This window comes from Anastrepha ludens, chromosome X (assembly GCF_028408465.1).
Source record: "Anastrepha ludens isolate Willacy chromosome X, idAnaLude1.1, whole genome shotgun sequence".
Lineage (NCBI taxonomy): Eukaryota > Metazoa > Arthropoda > Insecta > Diptera > Tephritidae > Anastrepha > Anastrepha ludens.
Genome location: NC_071503.1, coordinates 72,180,440 through 72,203,879, shown reverse-complemented (window position 1 = coordinate 72,203,879; position 23,440 = coordinate 72,180,440).

The window sequence follows — 23,440 nt, the reverse complement described above, 5'->3', positions numbered from 1 at the left end:
TCAAATGAAAGCTGTTGATAAGTGCTTTAATACGGGGTAATTTTCATACCTATTGATGACTAGGGTCATGAAATATACCCACCGTGTCTTTGCACCGAATTAAACCAAACTTACACACATTGTTAAGGAGGTATTGAAGATGGTTTCCGTATAGTTTGGATACCTATTGGTAGACAGGGTCTCGAGATATAGGTCAAAACGTGGACCCGGGTAACGTTCGGATGTGTATGTACAATATGGGTATCAAATGGAAGCTGTTGGTGAATGCTTTAGTTCAGAGTATTTCCATCCGCTCCGTGACTAGGGTCTCGAGATAGAGACCAAAACGTGGACCCTAGAATGTGTTTGTACAATATGGATATCAAATGAAAGCTGTTGATAAGTGCTTTAATACGGGGTTATTTTCATACCTATTGATGACTAGGGTCTCGAAATATATGCCAAAACGTGGACCCGCCGTGTCTTTGAACCGAATTAAACCAAACTTACACACATTGTTAAGTAGGTATTGAAGATGATTTCCGTATAGTTTGAATACCTATTGGTAGATAGGGTCTCAAGATATAGGTCAAAACGTGGACCCGGGTAACCTTCGGACGTGTATGTACAATATGGGTATCAAATGAAAGCTGTTGGTGGATGCTGATAAGTGCTTTAATACGGGGTAATTTTCATACCTATTGATGACTAGGGTCTCGAAATATATGCCAAAACGTGGACCCGCCGTGTCTTTGAACCGAATTAAACCAAACTTACACACATTGTTAAGTAGGTATTGAAGATGATTTCCGTATAGTTTGAATACCTATTGGTAGATAGGGTCTGAAGATATAGGTCAAAACGTGGACCCGGGTAACCTTCGGACGTGTATGTACCATATGGGTATCAAATGAAAGCTGTTGGTAAATGCTTTAGTACAGAGTATTTTTCATGCCGCTCCGTGACTGGGGTCTCGAGATATAGGTCAAAACGTGGACCCGGGTAACCTTTGGTTGTGTATGTACAATATGGGTATCAAATGAAAGCTGTTGATAAGTGCTTTAATACGGGGTAATTTGTTATGTTATGTTATGTTATGTAATGTTATGTTATGTTATGTTATGTTATGTTATGTTATGTTATGTTATGTTATGTTATGTTATGTTATGTTATGTTATGTTATGTTATGTTATGTTATGTTATGTTATGTTATGTTATGTTATGTTATGTTATGTTATGTTATGTTATGTTATGTTATGTTATGTTATGTTATGTTAAATTATATTATGTTATGTTAATGTTAACTCATTCTCTATATCCATACAAAATATCTATCAAACAAATAAAATTAAAATTTTCTTTTGAAAAATGCAACCATTCAATCAGTATTTTCTTATGACGTTATCACGTTAAACTATCGTCAGTAAACCGACTTTACAGACAACCTCTTTTTTAAAAAGGGTCGGAGATAATGCACCGCTTTATTGGATTCCAGATTCAGACTAAAAGTTTATTTTCACAATTCTATTAATTATAATAAGTTTTACAATCTTAATGCAAGTATTGCATTTTTATTCTTTGGATAAATTTACAATCTTAATGCAAGTATTGCATTTTTTATTCTTTGGAAAGAATTGCTCAATTAGTGCCTGCAGGTCATTGTTCTGTTATTTGCATTTCCGGCACGACTTGTTTGTGTTATTAAATTAACAATTAAGTAAAAGTAGCAAAAGCAAAGGAAAAAGAGAAAATAAATGTAGCGCGTGTTAACTCCTCCGCATTTAAAAACGAACGTCCTCGTGCGTCTGAGTAGGATAATCTTGAGGATATAGTTCGGGTTGTTGGAAATTTTTAACTGTTACCTCTTGTAATGGGGCCCTTTCGAAACATTCGGAGACGTATTTGGCCCCTCGCTTTGGGCCTTTCGTTGAAGTTAGTTTTAGTACCCCGATTGCCATTAGAGTTAAAGTTATACCAGATATCCCAAAATTAACTATTGATGTTGTTAACCCTTTATTTTTTAAACTCTCGATATAGTTTATGTTTTTTAGGTGAAGTTCTTTCATCATTTCCAGGCTTAGCAATTCTTCTTCGGCCGTAAGTGTTGCATTTGGTTGTAGAACTGCAGGAAGGGGTTTTCCGCTAAAGATTTCTTTAGACAGAAATGTTTGGTTGTTTATTATAATGGTGGAGTTATGGTACTGGATTGCGAATGATCCAGTTAAGTTAATCTTCTTTTTGTCGATGTGAACGGTGTCGTTAAATCGATTTAAAAGTATTATTCCTGGGAGGACTTCTAGGACTGTGGGAATGTGTTGGTTGTTAATTGTAATGCAGTTAGGCGATCGGCTTTTGAGTAGATGAGGAATGCATGTGGAGTTACTGATGTTTACAATATTTTCCTTTGTACAAATTTTAATTTGATTATGTTCTTTACAGTTGCTTTTCTTTCCTTAGATTTTATTTTGACATCTTATAATTTTTTCAAATGGTATTTTATATAATCTATTACCTTTCTTTATTGCTTTTATTAATAGGGATTCGCATAAATTGTTGTCAGTTATTGGGATTTCAATTAAGTACACAATCTTAGAATTACTAGAGGCTATCTTAACGTTACTGAATTCAAATGCCTCTTCTATATTAGTGAAGGGAATATTATTTTTCTCAATAATTTCTTTTATTAGTTTCATTTCAACGTTAGAAAATATATATGAATTTACAATGCCAACTTTGGCCCAATGTATTGCATAATTGATATTTATGATTTCATCTTTTATTAATTGTAGCTTAAATTTAATGTTTACGGCCATATCATGCTGAACATCTTTCTTATCTTTTAATATTTTAAATATTTTATTTGACACTTCCGTTATATTATTTATTCTTCCGCTCATTGCTCTATTTATTATTAATTGGTTATTGTTATTTTCAAGTAAGTTGTTTATATGATTTTCTAATAGGACTATGAATAAGTTCGTGCGGTTTTTTTCGAAATTTGAAACTTTATTGACGTAAAATGGTTACAAATTTAATATTCAAAATATTGTCCATCGCTTACTACTACTTTTTCCCATCTTTCTGGCAATTCACGGATTCCCTTTGTGAAAAATTCGGTCGGTTTTGCCGCAATCCACGAATCGATCCATTTTTTGACTTCATCGTAATTACGGAAGTGCTGGTCAGCCAGGCCATGTTGCATCGATCGGAAGAGATAGTAATCGGATGGCGCAAGGTCTGGACTATACGGCGGGTGGGGTAGGACATCCCATTTGAGCGTTTCTAAGTATGTTTTGACCACTTGTGCAACATGTGGCCGAGCATTGTCATGTTGCAAAATAACTTTGTCGTGTCTATCGGCGTATTGCGGCCGTTTTTCTCGCAGTGCTCGGCTCAAACGCATCAATTGTCGTCGGTAGACATCCCCCGTAATCGTTTCATTCGGTTTCAGTAGCTCATAATACACAACACCCAGCTGGTCCCACCAGATACACAGCATAACCTTCAGGCCATGAATATTCTGCGCCGACGTCGATGTTGAAGCATGGCCAGGGTATCCATACGTTGCCCGACGTTTTGGATTGTCGTAATGGACCCACTTTTCATCGCCAGTCACAATTCGATGCAAAAAACCCTTTCTTTTGTGCCGTTGAAGCAGTTGTTCGCATGCCATAAAACGGCGTTCAACGTCTCTTGGCTTCAATTCATACGGCACCCAATGGCCTACCTTTCGGATCATTCCCATGGCTTTTAAACGTTTGGAAATGGTTGATTGATCAACTCCCAAAGTTTTTGCAACCTCTTCTTGCGTTTGAGCCGGATCTTGATCGAGCAATTCCTCCAATTCGGTATCCATGAACTTTGGCGGCGCACCCTCGCGTTCTTCGTCTTCCAAGCCAAAATCACCACTTTTAAAGCGTGCAAACCACTTCTGGCACGTTCGCTCAGATAGAGCATGCTCACCATAAACTTCCACCAAGATACGATGACTTTCGGCTGCTTTTTTCTTCATATTAAAATAATGAAGAAGAATTCCCCGCAAAAACACATTATTTGGCACGAAATTCGACATTTTCAAGTGTGGTAAAAATATTGTTGTTTACGCTTCAAATAAAAAACTTATACTGACGTTTGTGCCTTACGACAGTAGCTCTCCAATGAATGTTTGGAAATGTGGATCGATGGAATAATAATCAAGTTACGCCATCTGTTGTAAAACCGCACGAACTTATTCATAGTCCTATTAGCATAACGAGATCTTCGTGATCCGGCTCCCTGTGAGCCATTTCCAGGCGGTACCAATTGCGTTTATGGATCTCTTGTTTACCTTTGGCTTTAGTCTACTTAGGAAACTTTGTATTTCGGACATTTCATGGAGCAAGAAGGGGAGTAAGGAATTGTCGGAAGTTATTTTGTGTCTTATCGTGGAGTTGAGTTCGTTCAAAGTCCTTTGGTATTCGTCTGTGTCTATTGTATGTATAACTTTGTAGGTCCCATTTTGGATTTTGGTCCATCCTGTATTAAAGGTTGCTAGTTGTGAATTTGTATAATCGAGGATATGGAACTCGCCTGTGGCGAGTGGTATTATTAATCTGAAAGCAAAAGATGAGTTAAGTTCTAATATTACTCTTGTGTACGGTTCGGTCTTTTTCTGTTATAACTACACTAGATTTGTCTTCCTTTACTATTTCCTTTTTGTATCTGTTAGTAAGTTTTGAGCCTAGTCTTTTATTTATTCGCACGTAAATAATGTCACCTGGCAAATATGTTTTCATTGGGGTCCTCTTCCGATTGTGCACTTCTAAGTCCTTTGCTTGTTTTTTCCTAAGTGGTTCGATATTTTCCTGCCGGGCCTTCTCGTACTGGTCAGGATTTGTAGAGACCCTGCGTCCAAAAAATATTTCTATCGCTTTCTTCCCTGTTGTCGAGTGGACTGTGCAATTCTACTCGTATACCGATCTGTCCAAAATTTCTAGGAATGTTCTATGGATTCGTTCCGCCTTTAAGCAGCGCGCAATTTCTGAGAGGGTTGAGTGGAATCGTTCCACCTGCCCGTTTACTGTGCTTGCGTAAGGAGGTCTCTTGTAGATTTGTATTCCAAGTTGATCCTCCAACATAAAACATAAGGAGGCTGAGTTTTATGCTTTTTCGTTGTCTACTACTATCATTTTTGGTACGCCGAATGCAAAAATTATCTGTCTCAGAGGTTCCCTAATATCTTCCGAAGCTCTGCTTTTTATTACTCTAGCTTGGGCATATTTGGAAAATTTGTCGACTGCAGTAAGAACTAGATTTTTCTCTGTGTTATAAATGTCAATATGCACTATTTCACCGGGATATTTCGGAATGGGAGTTCCAAGCAGCTGTGGCTTATTTGGATGCCGGTCATATTTAATCTCCTTGCAAAATTTTGCATTGTCTGACTAGAATTCCTATTTTAGCACTCATTTTTAGAAAGTAAAATTTTTGTAATAGTTGGGATTTATTTTCCTGTGCATTCCTATGGGCGCGTCTGTGTTCTTCTAGAATTTCTAGTTCCGGTCTGGCTTCGTCTGTAAGGTCCTCGACTTTGGTTTGGGTAAAACGTATTCTGAATTTAGAAAAATGAAGGGGGTATAATCGTTGGATTCTTCCCATGATTGGCTCTGAGGTAAAAAGTCCGTTTATTACTGGGAGATTTAAATAACGTTTAAGTATTGAAATAAGATTTTGTTCATCGTAATCTTGTCGATTAAAAATGTGTCTATGGTATGTGGGGAAGGGTATTTTGAATTGGTAACTATTTTCATCGCCATTTAGGGGCCAAATTTGGTTCCTGAATGCATTTATAGGTCCTTCTTCTGCTGGGATAAGATTGTGCGCCGAACTTTCGTCACTATGTTGCGTTCCTGTCAATGAATTGATTTGTGATACTTGTGGCGGTCTTGAGAGTGCGTCGGCCACAATATTGGTTTTCCTGGTTTATAGATTAGCTCGTAGTCATACTCTTCTAATGTAGCCTTCCAACTTTTCATCTTACTGTTGTGGTTTCTGTTGCTTAGGGCGAAAGTGAGTGGCTGATGGTCCGTAACGATTTTAACCTTCGCGGAACCGTAAAGGTAGTTTCTCGGGGAATTCAGCGCCCATACTATCGCTAGCATTTCTCTTTAGTTTGCTGCGTAATGCTCTTCGGCTTTAGAAAGAGCTCTCGAGATGAAAGTTATTGGCTTGTCGTTTTGCGATATTACGGCTCCAATTGCGTAATTGGATTCATCTGTTGTTAACACAAATTCTTTAGAGTAGTCGGGGGTATGCAAGCATTATGTCTTTACCAATGAGCGATCGTTTAAGTTTCTCGAAGGAATCTAAGGCGTCTTTGTTCAAGATTACCATGACTTTCTTTGATTGATTATTGGACACTCGTCCGCCTTCCCCCTTAAGAGGACTGTAAGGGGTTTCGAGAGCTTCGCGTAGTCTTTGATGAAGCGGCGATAATACCCTGAAAATCCTAGAAATGATCGGAGTTCTTTTAGAGTTTTAGGTATTGGAAACTTTGCTATTGCGTCAGTATTTTGTGGATTTGTTTTGAAGCCTTTTTTGGATATTATAAAACCTAAAAATTCCACTTCTGTTTTTAGGAATTGACATTTGTCAAGTTGTACTTTTAGATTTGCTTTTTCTAACATATCGAAGATTTGTTGGATGTCATTAAAGTGGGTTTGCTGATCTTTACTAAATATTATTGTATGATGTCGTCCATGTAGACGTAACATCTCTTTCCTATGTGGTTCCTTAAGATGTCGTCACGAGCTCTTTGAAAAATTGAAGGAGCGTTCTTTAGACCGAAAGGTAGCCGGGTAAACTCGTATTTTCCGTGATTTACCGAAAAAGCTGTCTTCTCTATATCCGATTTCCTTAGAGAAATCTGCGGAAGCCGCTCTTTAAATCGAATACTGAGAAGTATTTATTTCTTCCTAGGTGTGCTAGTACTCCATTTATTTCGGGTATAGGATATCTGTCCGATATGGTTACTAGGTTCAATTTCCGATAGTCAATTACCATGCGATATTTCTTCTCTCCTGATGTGTCTGGTTTTTTTGGTACTATCCATACAGGTGAATTGTATGGAGACCTTGAAGGTCTTATTATATCATTTTGTAGCAAGTAGACATTTGTTTCTCTACTTCCACTTTCAGTGACATAGGGTACGGATAAAATTTGGTGTATATTGGTGTGTCCGTGGACGTCCTTATGCTTCCTTGTACTTTCGTAGTGTATGTCAGTCTTTCTTCGGGTTCGGTAAAAAGTTTGGGAAAATTCTTCGCAATTGCGTTAAGTGTGGTCTTCTGTCTGTCATTTAGGTGGTCAGTCCGTATGTCTATTGTGTTAATCGATTGTATGGTTTGCTGTTTTATTTTAATCCTGACTCTATCTTGTATTGTCATATAATTGTATTTTGTGTGGATTACTCCCGAAAGTTGCTTGAGGCTGTCATTGCCTAAGATGCCGTGGAATGACTTTAAGGAGGGTAACAAAAAAAATTTAATTTTTAGATCGTTTTTTCCGAATAAACTAACGTTGGTGTGGTGCGTAATTTTTATTTTTCCAGCTATAGTGTTAGCAAAAAAGGGTTGGTCATTTGGGAGAGAATTGGGTACAATAGAGGGTTGCATATAATTGTTGTTTGAGCCCGTATCGATCAATATTTTTAAAATTCCTCCTTCCTTCGTTTTACATTCAAAATATGGAAGTGAGGAGTTTGCTAATCTAAAAAATAGATGTCCGAAAAATCCTCTGCAGCATTGTCGTCTGTACTGTACTGTTCGAGAGATTCTCGCTCGTTGTAATTGTCTTGTCTAATTTCGTCGTGTTGGTTTGTATATTCCAAATCTTGTCGGTATGCGACACTATTGCATTGATCCGCTTCTATGTTAAAGTTTCGTTGTCTTTTTTCCATATCTTGCTGGGGAGGTGGCGGTCTTTTCCCGTGAAATGCCAGGTTTTGTGGTGGCCTATTAATGTAATTGACCCTTCTCGCCTGCATGCTCTGGTCGATAGCCATTGGTTCAGGTCTTGGCATAGGCTTTGGGGCAAAAGGTCTAGGTGGAGGCGGGTGTCGAGGTTGAGAATTGAAGGTTTGTTGTTGTGGAAAAAATTCTGGGGTCTTTGCCAGTGCCCTTGTTGTTGAGGTGGGATATAGGAGGGTAGGAGTGGTTGTCTCTGCATTGGTTGATTCCAATGAGTAAGGTGTGGGTAAAACGGTTTCGGTACGGCGTGGGGCTGTGGGGGGAAATTCCTTCGTAGATTTACAGGTGGTTTCCTATTGGCGATATTTGCTCGGTAGGTTTGATTCTCCAATTTGAGGCATAATTGCAGAGCCTCTGGAAGGTCTGTTGGTTCTCTTATCCCTAGGAGTCTCGGAAGGTCACCATTGAGACCTCTAACGTAGGTATCCAACGCTTTGTTTCTATACGTGTCTACAAGAAGTTTCCGAGGTTCTGATCCGGCTTCTAAACAAGACATTTTGTTCAGGATCAGAGAGAGGTTTGAATAAACCTTCTGATAATATTCGTGTATGGTTAGATTTCCCTGAGTCAGTGAGGCCATTTGGGACTCTAAAGTACCTAGGTCTCGTTTGTCGCCGTAATGCGTTGTGAGACAACGTGAAATCGCGGTCCAATTTAAGGGTGTGTTGTAGGATTCCAGCACAATGTCTGCTTGGTCTGTAATTTTGTTTCGTATGATGTTTAAGATACCAAAGTATTTGTCAGCCTCGCATTGGCTATTACAGTTGTAGAACTCTATCTACACTTTTCTTCCAGGATCTGAATTCACCTATGTCCCCTGCAAATTCTCGCAAAGAACGCACAACATCAGGAATTTTGTCGAGTTCACTGATACCTTGGGGTCCTATGTTAACAGGTTCGTCTACCGCGATAACGTTCCTAACTGCTAACCTGTCGTCTAATATTCTATTGACCACTTCTGTTATTTGCCTAACTATGCCCCTATTTTCTTCATTTTGGAGATTTGCATTCGGAAGGGATTTGACCTAGAACCGGTGGTCTTATTAGATTACTTAGATTACTCATCTTCGCAACTGGACGCGATTATTTACGCCTTATAATTCGGGATAATTTAGATAACGGAAATGTCAAAATTATTTTTCTCAAATTTGTTCAAATTTATTTTTCCTCAAATTATTTCCGATTATTTTCGGTTTAAGACTTGGATTTAAATTTTGCCTTGATCCAGAATTTGATTTCTTTATCTTATTCCTAATTTTTTCAAATTATTTTTAATACACTTTATTTTTGTTGATTATATATTTTCTCTTATTCTTGGTTTGAACCTTATCTAATTTACAAATTAGAACTTTGGTTTTGTCTTAATGTGACTTATTTACACGTTTTTCGTACCTATGCGAATTTCCGTGTTTCAAAAATTAGTTAAAGTATTTTGGATACATAACTCACTTCTTATTTAATTTCTCTAGTTATTAATTTTATTATTTTAATTTACTTAAAAAGGTTTAATGTCACTTAATGTACTTAGGTAATTACGATGACTTACAATAAGAGTAGCATTGAACTACTCTTCCCTCGCTGGCTGCACGGATGAGTTCCTTTTTGGTCGGCTAAACCTACTGCGGCTCCTGCTGCAACACTTCAATGCGAGGTGGTCTCCGGACGGACACTAGAGAGCCTGAGTCTTCTTGGAATCCTGTATGACCAGTCGGTAAATAGGATCGGTGCCGTTGGGAAAACAATTTTAGTTTCTTCCTTTCACAGACACTGTTTTGTGATAGCGCGAATCGCTGACACTACGTTGGGGAATTTTTCCCTTTTCACTTTATCACGACTGGTCCCTGCTCGGGCGCCAGTTTTTAATTCGAAAATCGAATTTTGTTTTTTGAAAAGGGTTGGAGCTAATGCACCGCTTTATTGGATTCCAGATTAAGACTAAAAGTTTATTTTCACAATTCTATTAATTATAATAAGTTTTACAATCTTAATGCAAGTACTGCATTTTTATTCTTTGGATAAATTTACAATCTTAATGCAAGTATTGCATTTTTTATTCTTTGGAAAAATTTACAATCTTAATGCAAGTATTGCATTTTTTATTCTTTGGAAAGAATTGCTCAATTAGTGCCTGCAGGTCATTGTTCTGTTATTTGCATTTCCGGCACGCTTTAGAAATAAATTGCTTACCTAATGTCTACGACTTGTTTGTGTTATTAAATTAACAATTAAGTAAAAGTAGCAAAAGCAAAGGAAAAAGAGAAAATAAATTAACTTATATAAATAATATACATATGCCCTATGCCAATACATATAAACATGCATATATAAAATGTCGCGCAATTTGCAAACAAAAAGAACAAATCTATGTATATGTAAAGATGCATACAAGTCATATGGACATATCAAATGTACGAATCTATTCCGTACGCAAGCAAATGTAAGCTAATGTACATTGATTGAACTGCAAGCGAGAACGCGGAACGAACGACAAAGAGCACAATCGGCCCCCGCGTTCGGCAACGTTCGACATCTGGCGTTCTCCTACTTGAGTGAGCATACATAAATATGTATGTATATGCGCATATGTATATAAATTCACATATTTGTATTTGCATATGCCTTCTTCCTGTGTGCATGGTAATGAACCATTTCTCTGTTGAGAATAGGATGATGATAGGAAAAATAGGAAATGAAAGGGAGTGTTTCGAATGTAATGCGTCTTGAAAAAGATAAATCGATGATGGTGCCTCTTAGTGTTGTTGACTTATTAACGTCTGATGCACAATCTTTAATGAATTTGATAAATGTTTCGTCATTTTTCAAGTTTGTGTAAATGTAACTTGACCTATTCCATTGCGATTCCATTTACCTCCTTCTCTATATCCATACAAAATATCTATCAAACAAATAAAATTAAAATTTTGTTTGGAAAATTGCAACCATTACATCAGTATTTTCTTATCACGTTGTCTCGTTAAACTATCGTCAGTAAACCGACTTTACAGACAACCTCTTTTTTATAATAATAGAAGTAATAAAAGTTTTGTTTTCGAATACTTTTGTTGAGAAAAATACTTTTCACGAGATTTAAAAACATTAAGTAGCCGAAGCCGAATATTAGTGCGTGGCTACTATTCGGAATCCAAAGATAACGTAGGTTCGAATCTCATTAAAACACCAAAATTAAGAAAAAAAGTTTTCTAATAGCGGTCGCCTCTCGGCAGGCAATGGCGAACCCCCAAGTGTATTTCTGCCATGAAAAAGCTTCTCATAAAAATATCTGCTGTTCGGAGTCGGCTTGAAACTGTAGGTCCCTCCATTTGTAGAACAACATCAATACGCACGCCACAAATAGGAGGAGCTCAGCCAAACACCCAAAAAGGGTGTAAGCGCCAATTATATAGGGCCCGTCATCTATCGTTACGGATTTGAACTAGGTATTATTTGAAGAATGGTAACACTTAGCTGTCATCTGATTGAACAGAAAATTAGTTTTATTCTTCCGCTGAACGAAAATGGTTGTGTATACGCTCAAAGAAAGCTGGGAAATATTGCGACATTACTTTGAAAATCATGGTAATGTTGCAGAATGTGTACGAAAATTACGTACGGCAATGGGAAGAAGAAAAGCACCGAATGAAGCGTATGTGCGTTACTTTGCGAAAAAAGTAAGAGAAACTGGGTTGCTTATTGACAAACCAACGCGTGACCGACCAAAAACCGTGCGTACACCCGACCAGTGTTATGCCAACAAACCAGCAACAATTGATGCACTGAAGACCAACATACGCGATGTCATAGCTGAAATACAGCCGCATACAATCGAAAAAGTGTTGAAAAATTAGACCGATCGTATGGGATGGTGCATAGCTAGCCGAGGCAGCCATATGAATGAAGTTGTGTTCCATCATTAACCGGAAGAATTGTACTTCAAAATAAAAAAAAAACAGTTTGGAAAAATGTTGGGTAGTTTCCTTTTTATAGCATTTTTCATTCCGTAAAGTTATATGGCGGACCCTATATAAGTAATAAATTTTAATTTAATTGCAAATACAAAATGACCGTACATCTCAAATGAACGGGATTCCTCCCGAAATTGGTGTTTAGTGACCAATTTTTAAAGTTATTAATCAATTAAGTTGACTAAGTACTATCTTAACTTACCATTAATATCTTAATTTATACATTTTACTATGAAAAAATTGAGTGTTTATAACTTATTATAAACAAAACATCATCATAATTATTTATTTCTTTCGAAATGAGGAGCTGCCTATACGTTGTTGCGAGCACTATCGATTCACGCATAGTGGATTTTTGTTTCCAAGAATTAATCAGCTAAACATCAACCGCCTTTGATTCCAACAAGATGGCGAAACTTTCCATACAATACGCTTAATAATCGATTTATTGTACTAATCGAATGAACCATATAGTTCATATCCTTGTCATGTCGGTCTCCTTGCCGCGGGGATGAGGCTTAAGTGGCGAGTTAACCCCATTCTATGGAGATTAACTTACCACGAACTAAGAGGGCAGCTCCATATAGGAATTGGGTATCCACTCAACCGCGGAACGGCGGAATTGGTGGCCACCCAAGTACTATGTGGAGAGTACCGTACCGACAACCTGGCAGGAGGTATAAAATGCATTTCCTTACAATGTGGAGGCTCAACAAGGATCTTTCTGCACGAGGTAACCCACTTCTGGGAAATCCTCCCGTCGAGCAATCGACGGCTCGGGCATCGGATGTGCAGGCCCGAACCTCACACTCCCCTATGACCGGAACTGACACCCAGGGTTCCGGAGGAAGCGAACTACTAGTGGTGAAACATGGCACATTGGCTATGCCAATGGAGAGCCGAGTGAGTGTGAGTGATACACCGCCGTCGAAACGATCTGAAGCAACTGAACAAGTTGTGGAGGATGTGGAGATGGCGGACAATCTCTCAGTAGACTCAGACGGATCTCTGGTACCGAGTAAGTCTTTGACAACGGTTAAACCTGGTGCGAATCAGGTAAGTACCGGTAAAAAGACCGAAGTTATTGGAGATTCGAACGCAGGTGTTGGTCTAACCGCAAGGCAGATCAAACGAAGGAGACAGAAGGCGAGGCAAGCCGAAGCACTAGCTAAGGCAAGGACTCAAGCTCCGTCAACTTCGACACCTGTAACGGAAACGGGAAAGCGTGGCAGAACAGAGGATTCCTCTGTAGCGCTGCGCTCTTCCGGAAACGAAACGGGGTCTGTGCCAACGACCGGGAAGAGGAGAAAGGCAAAGAAGAGGAAAGTCGAGAGACGGAATTCGGAAATGCCTGCATCCTCGACCCAATCCAAGGCAGACAAACCTTTGCCTGACAAGGCAGAGGCTAAGGGACCTCAAATGTCGAATGACACTCTTCCGTCAACGTCTGGCGAATCATTCGCGAGAATGGCAGCAAAGGCAATGACGGTGGAGATACATACCGACAAACAAGATGGTCTACTGTCCAAAGGGCAACAAGACTATCTTGACAGCTATCTTTGGAAAGCTATCGGTGAGTCGAAAGACGCGCCGACGTTCGAGGGGAAAAGCGTGGTAGACGGCATCGTAAAGGTGCACTGTTCCAATGCTTTTTCCCGAGAATGGCTAGAAAAAGTTATAGCAAAGATTCCAGCCTGCGAAAACAGCAAGTTTATTCTTGTTGAGAGTAGCAAAGAAAGGCTGGTACGAGCGAGTGTCTGGATTCCGGGTCCTTCCTGTAATTCAGCAGAACTCCTCAAACGCATCCGTGTTCAGAATAAGGATCTTGACACGACTCTCTGGAGAGTATACTCGTGCACCAGGCAGAAATCCGCTACCACTTCGGAGGCGGGTTCCCACCTGGTACTGGGTATCGATCTTGGGTCCCTCAAGGTGCTTAAGTCGAAGTACGGTTGCCGTCCTCACCTACATCTGGGGCGGATCCAGTTCCGCGTCCAGGATAAGGTGGAGGACAAAGCGTAAATATACTCAGTCTCATGACCGAAGTAATATTTACACAGATTAATCTGCAGCATAGCAAAGCGTCTACGGCTCTCTTGTGCCGTAGGCATGCAAAACTGCAAACAAACCCACACATAATACTTATACAAGAACCATGGGTATGTCACAAGCGTATCTGTGGTCTAAGTGCTATGTCGTGGGGACAAATACTTCATTGTGAAGGGAATGTGAGACCGCGAGCATGTATTATCATGCCGAGGTTGATCGAACACACGATGTTAAAAGAGCTATGCTCTGGAGATATCGTTTCTGCAAAAATAAAGTACTGGAAAAGTGGGAACAGTGTCGAAGCTATCATAGTTTCGGCCTACCTACCCTATGACTCTGTACAGCCACCTCCTTCGAGGGAGCTAAGAGAAGTGGTCAAGTACGCAGAATCCAATAATCTGGGGCTAATAGTGGGCTGTGACGCAAATTCACAGAACATTGTGTGGGGAAGCAGCAAATGCAACCCCAGAGGTCTCAAGTTACTGGATTTTATCCTGTCATCCGATTTGGTCATCCAAAACACTGGTAACAAACCAACTTTTGTGACCAGAAGGAGACAAGAGGTGATTAATTTAACACTTACCAATAGGTCAGTTGGAAATCAAATCAACCGATGGCGAGTTTTGGAAGAGGACTCTCTTTCTGATCATCGTCTTATCGAATTCCGACTGGGAATTGACACAATATCAATACCTTCCGGTAGGAATCCTCGAAATGTGGACTGGGACAGGTATGGTGAGCTTGTAACAGAGCGATTACCAAACCTGAAAAAACTCAAATCAGCAGAAATGATTGAAGATGCTACTAAGAAATTAGAAGGTACTTTAATCAACTGCTTTGAGGAACTGTGTCCACTCAGGCAAAGCAGACAGGGGAAAGCGGTTCCTTGGTGGAACCCTGAACTGTCGAAGCTTCGTGTACGGTCCAGGAAACTTCTCAATAAGGCCTTGAAGACCAAAACAGAAGAGGACTGGGCCAATCATCGACTTACACAGAGAGAATATAAGAAAAAAGTACGGCAAGCCAAACTTGAATCCTATAGAAATTTCTGCAGTAACGTCGAAGAAATGAGGGAAACAGCGAGACTTTGTAAGGTCCTTCATTTAGACCGCTCAGTAAGGCTGGATTCCATTCGAAAACCTGATGGTTCATACACCATTTCCAAATCGGAAACGTTTAATGCTCTACTCGAAACCCATTTTCCGGGTAGTAGAACTCTCTCTGAAGCTGAGAGTGGCATGAACAATGACGGTGGCAACGGTGGAACCTCTAGGTATAGCTGGTATATTGCTAGTCGGATAGTGACAAGGGAATCGATAAGGTTTTCCTTATCTTCCTTTGACAACTTTAAGTCCCCTGGACCTGACGGAATATATCCAGTAATGCTTAAAAAAGGAGGAGACAGGCTGATTGAGGCCCTGAAAAGGATCTTCACAGCCTGTCTTGCATTTGGTTATATACCATCCCAATGGCGACGCGTAAGAGTAGTATTTATTCCAAAACCAGGAAAAGATGACTATTCCCTAGCAAAAAGTTTCAGACCAATCAGTTTGACATCGTTCATGTTGAAAAGTCTGGAACGAGTGGTGGAGAAACATATTCGAGTGGGGGTATTGCCGAGAAGTCCACTTAGTAGAAATCAACACGCTTACCAGAGTGGAAAATCATGTGAATCAGCCTTACACGATCTTGTTAGCAAGATTGAAGCTGGGCTGGAAGCTGACGAATACACAATGGGCGTGTTCGTGGACATTGAGGGGGCTTTTGATAATGCCACTTTCGGCTCGATATGTTCTTCTGCCGAACGACACGGAGTTAATCAAGCCATTATAAAATGGATATACTCCATGCTCTCTGAGAGGCTGTTAACCGCTGGTGGGAGCGACGACGAGCAAATCACAGTCAGGGCCAAGCAAGGATGTCCCCAAGGGGGTGTTCTTTCTCCGCTGCTGTGGTGCTTCGTCGTAGACTCCCTATTAGCGGAGATGCAGGAACTCGGCTTTCACGTCCAAGCATATGCGGACGACGTCTGTGCGCTAACATCGGATAAATCCTTAAGGAGGCTTTGCACGAAAGTGCAGAGTATCCTTGACAAAATCGATGATTGGTGCATGAGACAAGGTCTTTCCGTTAATCCGAACAAAACAACCATAGTCTTGTTTACGAGAAAACGGAAATTGGATGGACTCAGTCTTCCAACACTGAAAGGTGTGACACTTGGTCTTTCCAACGAAGTTAAATATCTAGGAGTAATCTTGGATAAGAAGCTGACCTGGGAGACACACGTTTCACTGAAGGTGAATCGTGCATTGAAGATTTTTCAGCAATGCCGTAGAGCCTTTGGCAAAACTTGGGGTCTGAAACCTGCTGTGGTCCTATGGATATACACGGCACTTATCAGACCAATCATCACTTACGCTTCTGTGGTCTGGTGGCGACGGAGCATGGTTAAGTCCACAATCCGGGAACTATACAGGCTGCAAAGAAGTGTATGTTTATGCATCACGGGTGCCATGAGTACAACCTCTGGTGATGCCCTAAATGCTATGCTTAATTTGCTCCCCCTGGATCTTAAGATACAACAGGAAGCAATAAAAGCAATGTGTAGACTCCATAAATATGGTTTCTGGCACGAAGATGGAACTTCGGGACACAGAGAAATCTTTAAGTTGCTGTCGGAGCAGTATCCACTGTTTTTGGCACCTAAAGATGACCTGATACCCACAGTTTCGTTCGGAAGGAAATTTGATGTCAGATTTCCATTGCGTGAGCAATGGAGCAATCCAGAATGCATGCAGGGAGGTTTGACGGATATTTTCTTTACCGATGGGTCCAAGACTGAAATAGGGTCTGGAGCCGGATGGTACTTAAACGATAGTAATAAGTATCACTATGCTATGGGGGGAATGGCAACTGTTTTTCAAACAGAAGTTTTTGCCATCCTAAAAGTAGCCGAATGGATAATCGAGAGGAGATGGAGCGGGAAACAGATTGGAGTCTTCAGTGACAGTCAGGCTGCATTGAAGGCCCTGGAGAACGCGAAGCAAACCTCGAAGATTGTTCAAGAATGTAAGAAGAAGCTTAATTCTGTCGCAAGACAAAACAGGCTTGTACTTATATGGGTTCCGGGACACTCCGGTGTTCAAGGAAACGAAATTGCCGACGAATTGGCCAACCGTGGATCAGCGGTGCCCCCACAGGGGCCAGAGCCAATAATCGGAATCAGTCCCGCAGGAATCAAGAATTGGATCAACGATTATGTAGGCAATCTACATAAAGAGCGATGGTCCGGTCTAGAACGCTGCAGAACTGCAAAGTGTTTTGTGACAAGTCCGAACAGAAAACTGTCAAACTTTCTACTAAAACTTAGAAGGAAAGACATTCGGTTGATGGTCGGCATCATTACAGGACACAACCCATGGGGTCAGCATATGACCACCATTGGAATCATCGAGGACCCGGTATGCCTGTCCTGCTTGGAGGAGGCGGATAGCACTGAGCACTTTCTCTGTGAGTGTCCTGCCTTTGCTAGAGCGCGACTACGGGTATTGGGTTCCGATGTCATGGGAATGAGTAATATTCGTTCTCTAAAACTGGAGGATATTTACAGATTCGCCAAAGAATCTGGAAAATTCTCACAGGACTAACTATCTCTATCTCTGTCTCTATTCTTTCCTATCTCTTTCTCTGATACTTTTCTCCCTCCCTCCTTAACTATCTACCCCCTTTCCAGAGCTTTAAATACAATGGGCTTTTTAGCCTGAGTGTTTTAGGAGCCACCAAATCTCATGGTGCTCCTTGGCTCGACCTCTTCAAATTCAATTCAATTCATATCCGCGGCGAAATATGCCGGATATAATATTCAAAAAAATAAATATCATGAAATTATCTACCAGATTGGGGTGTAAGGCAGATCGCCTCCGCGTGGTGTACCCTGGGTAGTGGTAAATGATCTGCGGCCTCAATGTCCCTCCTTCTTAGGAAACCTGAACGGTGACGATCGTAAAAGGAATAGGAGTTATACCTACACATATACATACACGTACTTTCTTGCCACGGCGTCTTCCGCATAAAAACGCAAATAAACTGCATTTGGAAACTTTATATTAATTTGTGCTTTCTCAATTTAACACCGAAGTGCCGTGTGTTTGTTAGTTTTTAGTTTAAATCTCACAAATCACAAAACTACCAAGCCATTCATGGAATTTTCACAAACACGAAATTTTTCCTACTTTTATTTATTTTGTCGTTTGTTGGGTATCGCGAACTGAGCAAAAAAAAAACAATTGAGTACACCAAATCAAAGGAGCAACTGCCAAAATACTGTAAATGTGTAGAAGCACACCCTGCTAACTACAGAGGTTGCATAATAGCTAAAGAATTATAAAAAATTCGCGACAAGAAAATCCGATAGCGGAAATTTAATACTGCAGCTTAGAGCGCAACTAAAGGAATAAAAAAGTCCACCCGCACTATGCGCACATATTTTAAGTGAAAATTCTTAATTTCTGGATTAAATTTAAATATTTTAATGAGGATTGAAATGATTTTTTTATAAAATTACATACAATAATAGTGGATAATATTATTATTCAGTTATTTCTGAAATTTGTACATTAATCGGTGCTTCAATAGCCAGTACATTTTGTATTGATGGTGCAATAGCAGCAGTGGATACAAACGGTTTGTGGTAACTGAAATAGGATATATGTATATGTTCTTGACTCAATTATGTCGATGTAGCGAGAAAATACGGCATCTATCGTTGTTCTTGATTTGGTTGTTGAAATATAGCGGTCATTACTTATTTGTAAATTCAGGTGATGTTCTAAAAATTCTATTGATTTAATGGAAGAGTACGATGCAAAATTTACATTGAAATCTCCAGTTAATATGAGAGGTTTCAGATCGTCGCGTTTAGGAAGAAGTTTACAACCATTACGAGTGTATCTTAATAACACACACCCACAACACCTATAATTACTATGTTTTGTCCATTTATCGCACGGCACACAGAAATACAAATATCACCGACATCTTCTGCTATAGGTGCATTTAATGTTGACTTTACAGCGGATGCTTTCCATTTCAATTCAACCGGGCTATTCGGGTCATGTTCTTCGATTTCGATGTAACTTAAATATGTTGCTCTCTGGTCAAAATAATGAGACACGTATTTTTTTGTTCGCCCGAAAAAAATTTTTTTCAAGAGTTATCGGCAATTTTGTTTTTCGCCTCAAACTCGATTTTTTTTAATTATATAAGAAAAAATTTTTTTTAAATGCCCATAACTTAGTCAAAAATGAACCGATTTTAATAATTCTGGGTTCAAAATGATCGTAATTACTTGCACAAGCGACTTCATGTAGAAACAATTGCAAAAAAGTAGTTGAAAATTTTTTATTTAGCAAAAAAGAAAAAAAATTTAAATTTTTTCAAAATTCAATATTTCAAAAAGTGTATTTTTTTTTTTTTTATAACTTTTTCCAAATCAAAAAAACATCTCAAACTTTAATTGAGCTGCATGCCTAGTAGCTAAAATGAGTTGTTTTTGAGTAATGAATTTTTGAGTAACCACCCTGTTTCGCACTTTTTGTTTTTTGCAAAATAAAAAATTTTCAACTACCTTTTTGCAACTATTTCAACATGAAATCACTTGTGTAGGTAATGACGATCATTTTGAACCCAAAATTATTAAAATCGGTTAATTTTTGACTAAGTTATGGGCATTTAAAAAAAATTGTTTCTTATATAATTAAAAAAAATCGAGTTTGAGGCGAAAAACAAAATTGCCGATAACTCTTGAAAAAAATTTTTTTCGGGCGAACAAAAAAATACGTGTCTCATTATTTTGACCAGAGAGCAACATATTTGAGTTACATCGAAATCGAAGAACATGTCCCGAATAGCCCTTTTGAATTGAAATGGAAAGAATCTATATAAGAAAATTTTTTTTAATTGCTCATAACTTAGTCAAAAATAAGCCGATTTGAATGATTCTGGGTTCAAAATAATCGTAATTACGTACACAAGCGACTTCATTTAGAAATAGTTGCAAAAAAGTAGTTGAAAATTTTTTATTTTGCAAAAAACAAAAAGTGCGAAACAAGGTGTTTACTCAAAAATTCATTACTCAAAAACAACTCATTTTAGCTACTAGGCATGCAGCTCAATTAAAGTTTGAGATGTTTTTTTGATTTGGAAAAAGTTATAAAAAAAAAAAAAATACACTTTTTGAAATATTGAATTTTGAAAAAATTTAAATTTTTTTTCTTTTTTGCTAAATAAAAAATTTTCAACTACTTTTTTGCAATTGTTTCTACATGAAGTCGCTTGTGCAAGTAATTACGATCATTTTGAACCCAGAATTATTAAAATCGGTTCATTTTTGACTAAGTTATGGGCATTTAAAAAAAATTTTTTCTTATATAATTAAAAAAAATCGAGTTTGAGGCGAAAAACAAAATTGCCGATAACTCTTGAAAAAAAATTTTTTCGGGCGAACAAAAAAATACGTGTCTCATTATTTCGACCAGAGAGCAACATATTTAAGTTACATCGAAATCGAAGAACATCACCCGAATAGCCCGGTTGAATTGAAATGGAAAGCATCAGCGGTAAATCGTAAGTGTGGTGTGAGGAAATTCACGGTATCATTTTTGTTGTGGTAGCTAGCGGCTCCTCCTGTTCGAACATTACTTTTTTTTACACTGGATGATGCAGTTAAAAATCGGTAAACTGATTTCCTCGTCTTCACGCAAACAAGTCTCATGAAAAACTACCTCACTGCATTTTTCCATAACTGGATTCAATAGGTCAGTAGCATTAGCACGTAGTCTTTGACAATTAAAAGAGTTTATCGACAATTCTTCTCTTTGTTGTATAAATTAAATCATTTGTTGATCCAGAGTTTCCAAACAATTCATCGACAGTCTTCGAAATTCTGCTTGCAATGATTTCCATGTTGTTGATGGTCTCCGGCCATGGTAGAATTTCAAATCATCACTGCGTGTAATTATAAACAATCCATCAATGGAAGTAACGCGTGACAGTGCGACATACACTAGCGTTGTGACTGCTTTTTACCGTATTCATAGACTATTTCAGAATATGCACCCCCCTGAGATTTGTGTGTGGTACTGGCACATGAGGGGTGTAAGGCAGATCGCCTCCGCGTGGTGCCCGCTGTATAGCGCCAAATGATCTACGGCCTTTCTAACAATTTGAACGGTGATGACCCCTGCATTCGTCTTTTTACTAATCTTACTTTTTTTTACGATTTGGAATCTTTCTGACCACTGTGCTGGTGGTTGCGGCATTCTTCCACCTGCGCATGTTAGGGTGATACTTAACATAAATGGCTGGTGGGCCAATGCCGTGACCGCCCTCGTCCCGTTAAAACCTTGGCAGGCCTTTGTGTACGTTCCAAACCTGTTGCCATTGGGTTGGCGGTGTAGGTGCGGTTGAGATGACTCCCGTCTTTGCGTCCGGCCTGGTTCTGAACGCATTCCTCATGAGGGCATGCGTCAACCCTCGCATGGCCTCCCTGCCGGGGCAAGACAAACATGGGACCTCTAAGGGACGACTACGCTTTACGGGCTTTTGGGTAGCGGTTTCGAGTGGGGACCCACTTAAAATAAAACATGAATGCCAATACTAATACAACAAGCACAACAACAAAACAAACACCAAAACTTCAGGCGGTAGCGGGAACTCGGAGCCGAGTCCTAAAACCATCTCTCGTAGGACAGGAGGGGCGAAATCATCTCCTCGCAAATTCTCGCGGGGTACAACCCCGAGGGCTGAAGCTCTTAGCGGCAGCAAAATATCGGAATCGACTAATAGGGTAGAACACAAGGGGAACCCTGAGGGGACCGCTTATGGTAGGTAGGGGACTGCAGGCGGAACTGTCTGCGTTTTCTAATTTAGCGGCACTGGATGGGGTGGCCTGTACCAGTAAGGGGTCCTCCCTCAGTCTTCCGGGGGCTTCGGGGACCTCTGTTAAGCTTAAACGGCAGGCAGGGCAAAGCAAACGGTCCTTCTCCGACCTTCGTCTTGCTTCCAAAATCCTAGAACGCTACGGCGACCAAAATGTTTCTCAGCTATCTGAGAAATATTCTCAGACGCTTGAGTGGGCCAGGAAGGTTCTGCGTGGGGCAAAAGAAGGCAGAGGAAAGGGAGTGGGTGCGCCACAAGTATATTCAGGGGTAAAGAGGCACCGATCCCAGGAGAAGGATGTCTCCCTCGAAAAGAGACGGAGGACTGATGCCGGTCTGCCCAAATCATTTAGTGAAGTCGCTAATCAGGTAATCTACATCATGGACAGCGGTAGGGAGGACGGCGCCATTTCCGGGGAGATTAGTGTCCGCCATTTCCGCCGTCTTCATGATGGTGGTAAGGGAAAACCCTGGACACCGGCGTCATTGTAGGGACGGACGCAAACTCCCACCACACCTATTGGGGAAGTACCAACATAAATGCAAGAGGTTAGTTACTTCTTGTTTTTATTTTAAACGAAGATTTGTTTATTTGCCACAGGGTTAAGTACCCCACTTTCATTACTGCCACCAGGGAAGCGGTGCTGGACCTTACTCTGGCCTCCTCCTCAGTGTTAAACCGAATTTGCGATTGTAGGGTGCTTATCACCAACTCCTTCTCTGATCACAGGTATCTTCAATTTTCTCTCACTGAAACCCGTCCAAAAAGACCCTCCTACAGGAATCTGAGGAGAACTGACTCGGATACATACGGCAGAACTCTGCTGAACCTTCTCCCCGAAGCTCCAAGGGAAAATTTAGATCTCTCGGAGGAAGCGATCGATAATCTGGTGGAGACCTTCACTTCAGCTTGTAATAAGGCTCTCGAAAGCTCCTGTACCCTTAGAACACTCCTTAAGAAAGAGAAACCGCTTTGGTGGCTGAGCTTAGGACTTCGTGCAGATGTCGCTTTAATAGGGCTTAAAGAATTAAGTCTCCCTCAGGATGGGAACTGTATAAAGCAGGGCTGGGAATCTATAAGTCCGAAATTAGGAAGGCCAAGAAGGACTCTTGGAGAAACTTTTGTGGAAGCGTGGAGGGATATCATGAGTCTTCAAGATTAAGGCGAATACTTACGAGAAGCTCGGCTCCCGTGGGATACCTGAGGGATGAATCGGTACGTTGGGCGATAAGCGGCGAGAGATCACTAAAACTGCTTCTCGACGTTCATTTTCCTGCAGCTTGGGAAGCACACCAATCTTTCTTCAGAACCGGGGTTGGCTGCTGGATGAGCACCGCTTGGCTTGGGCCACTGGCTCCTTCGGTCCCTTCAAGTCTCCTGGTTCTGATGGCATCATACCTGTCTAACCGCAGAAATCTGTGGAGGTGTCATGCCGCTGGCTGAGCCCTATCTACGCGAGCTGCATAGCCAGGGGCTATACACCGGGACTTTGGAGGGCTGTGAGGG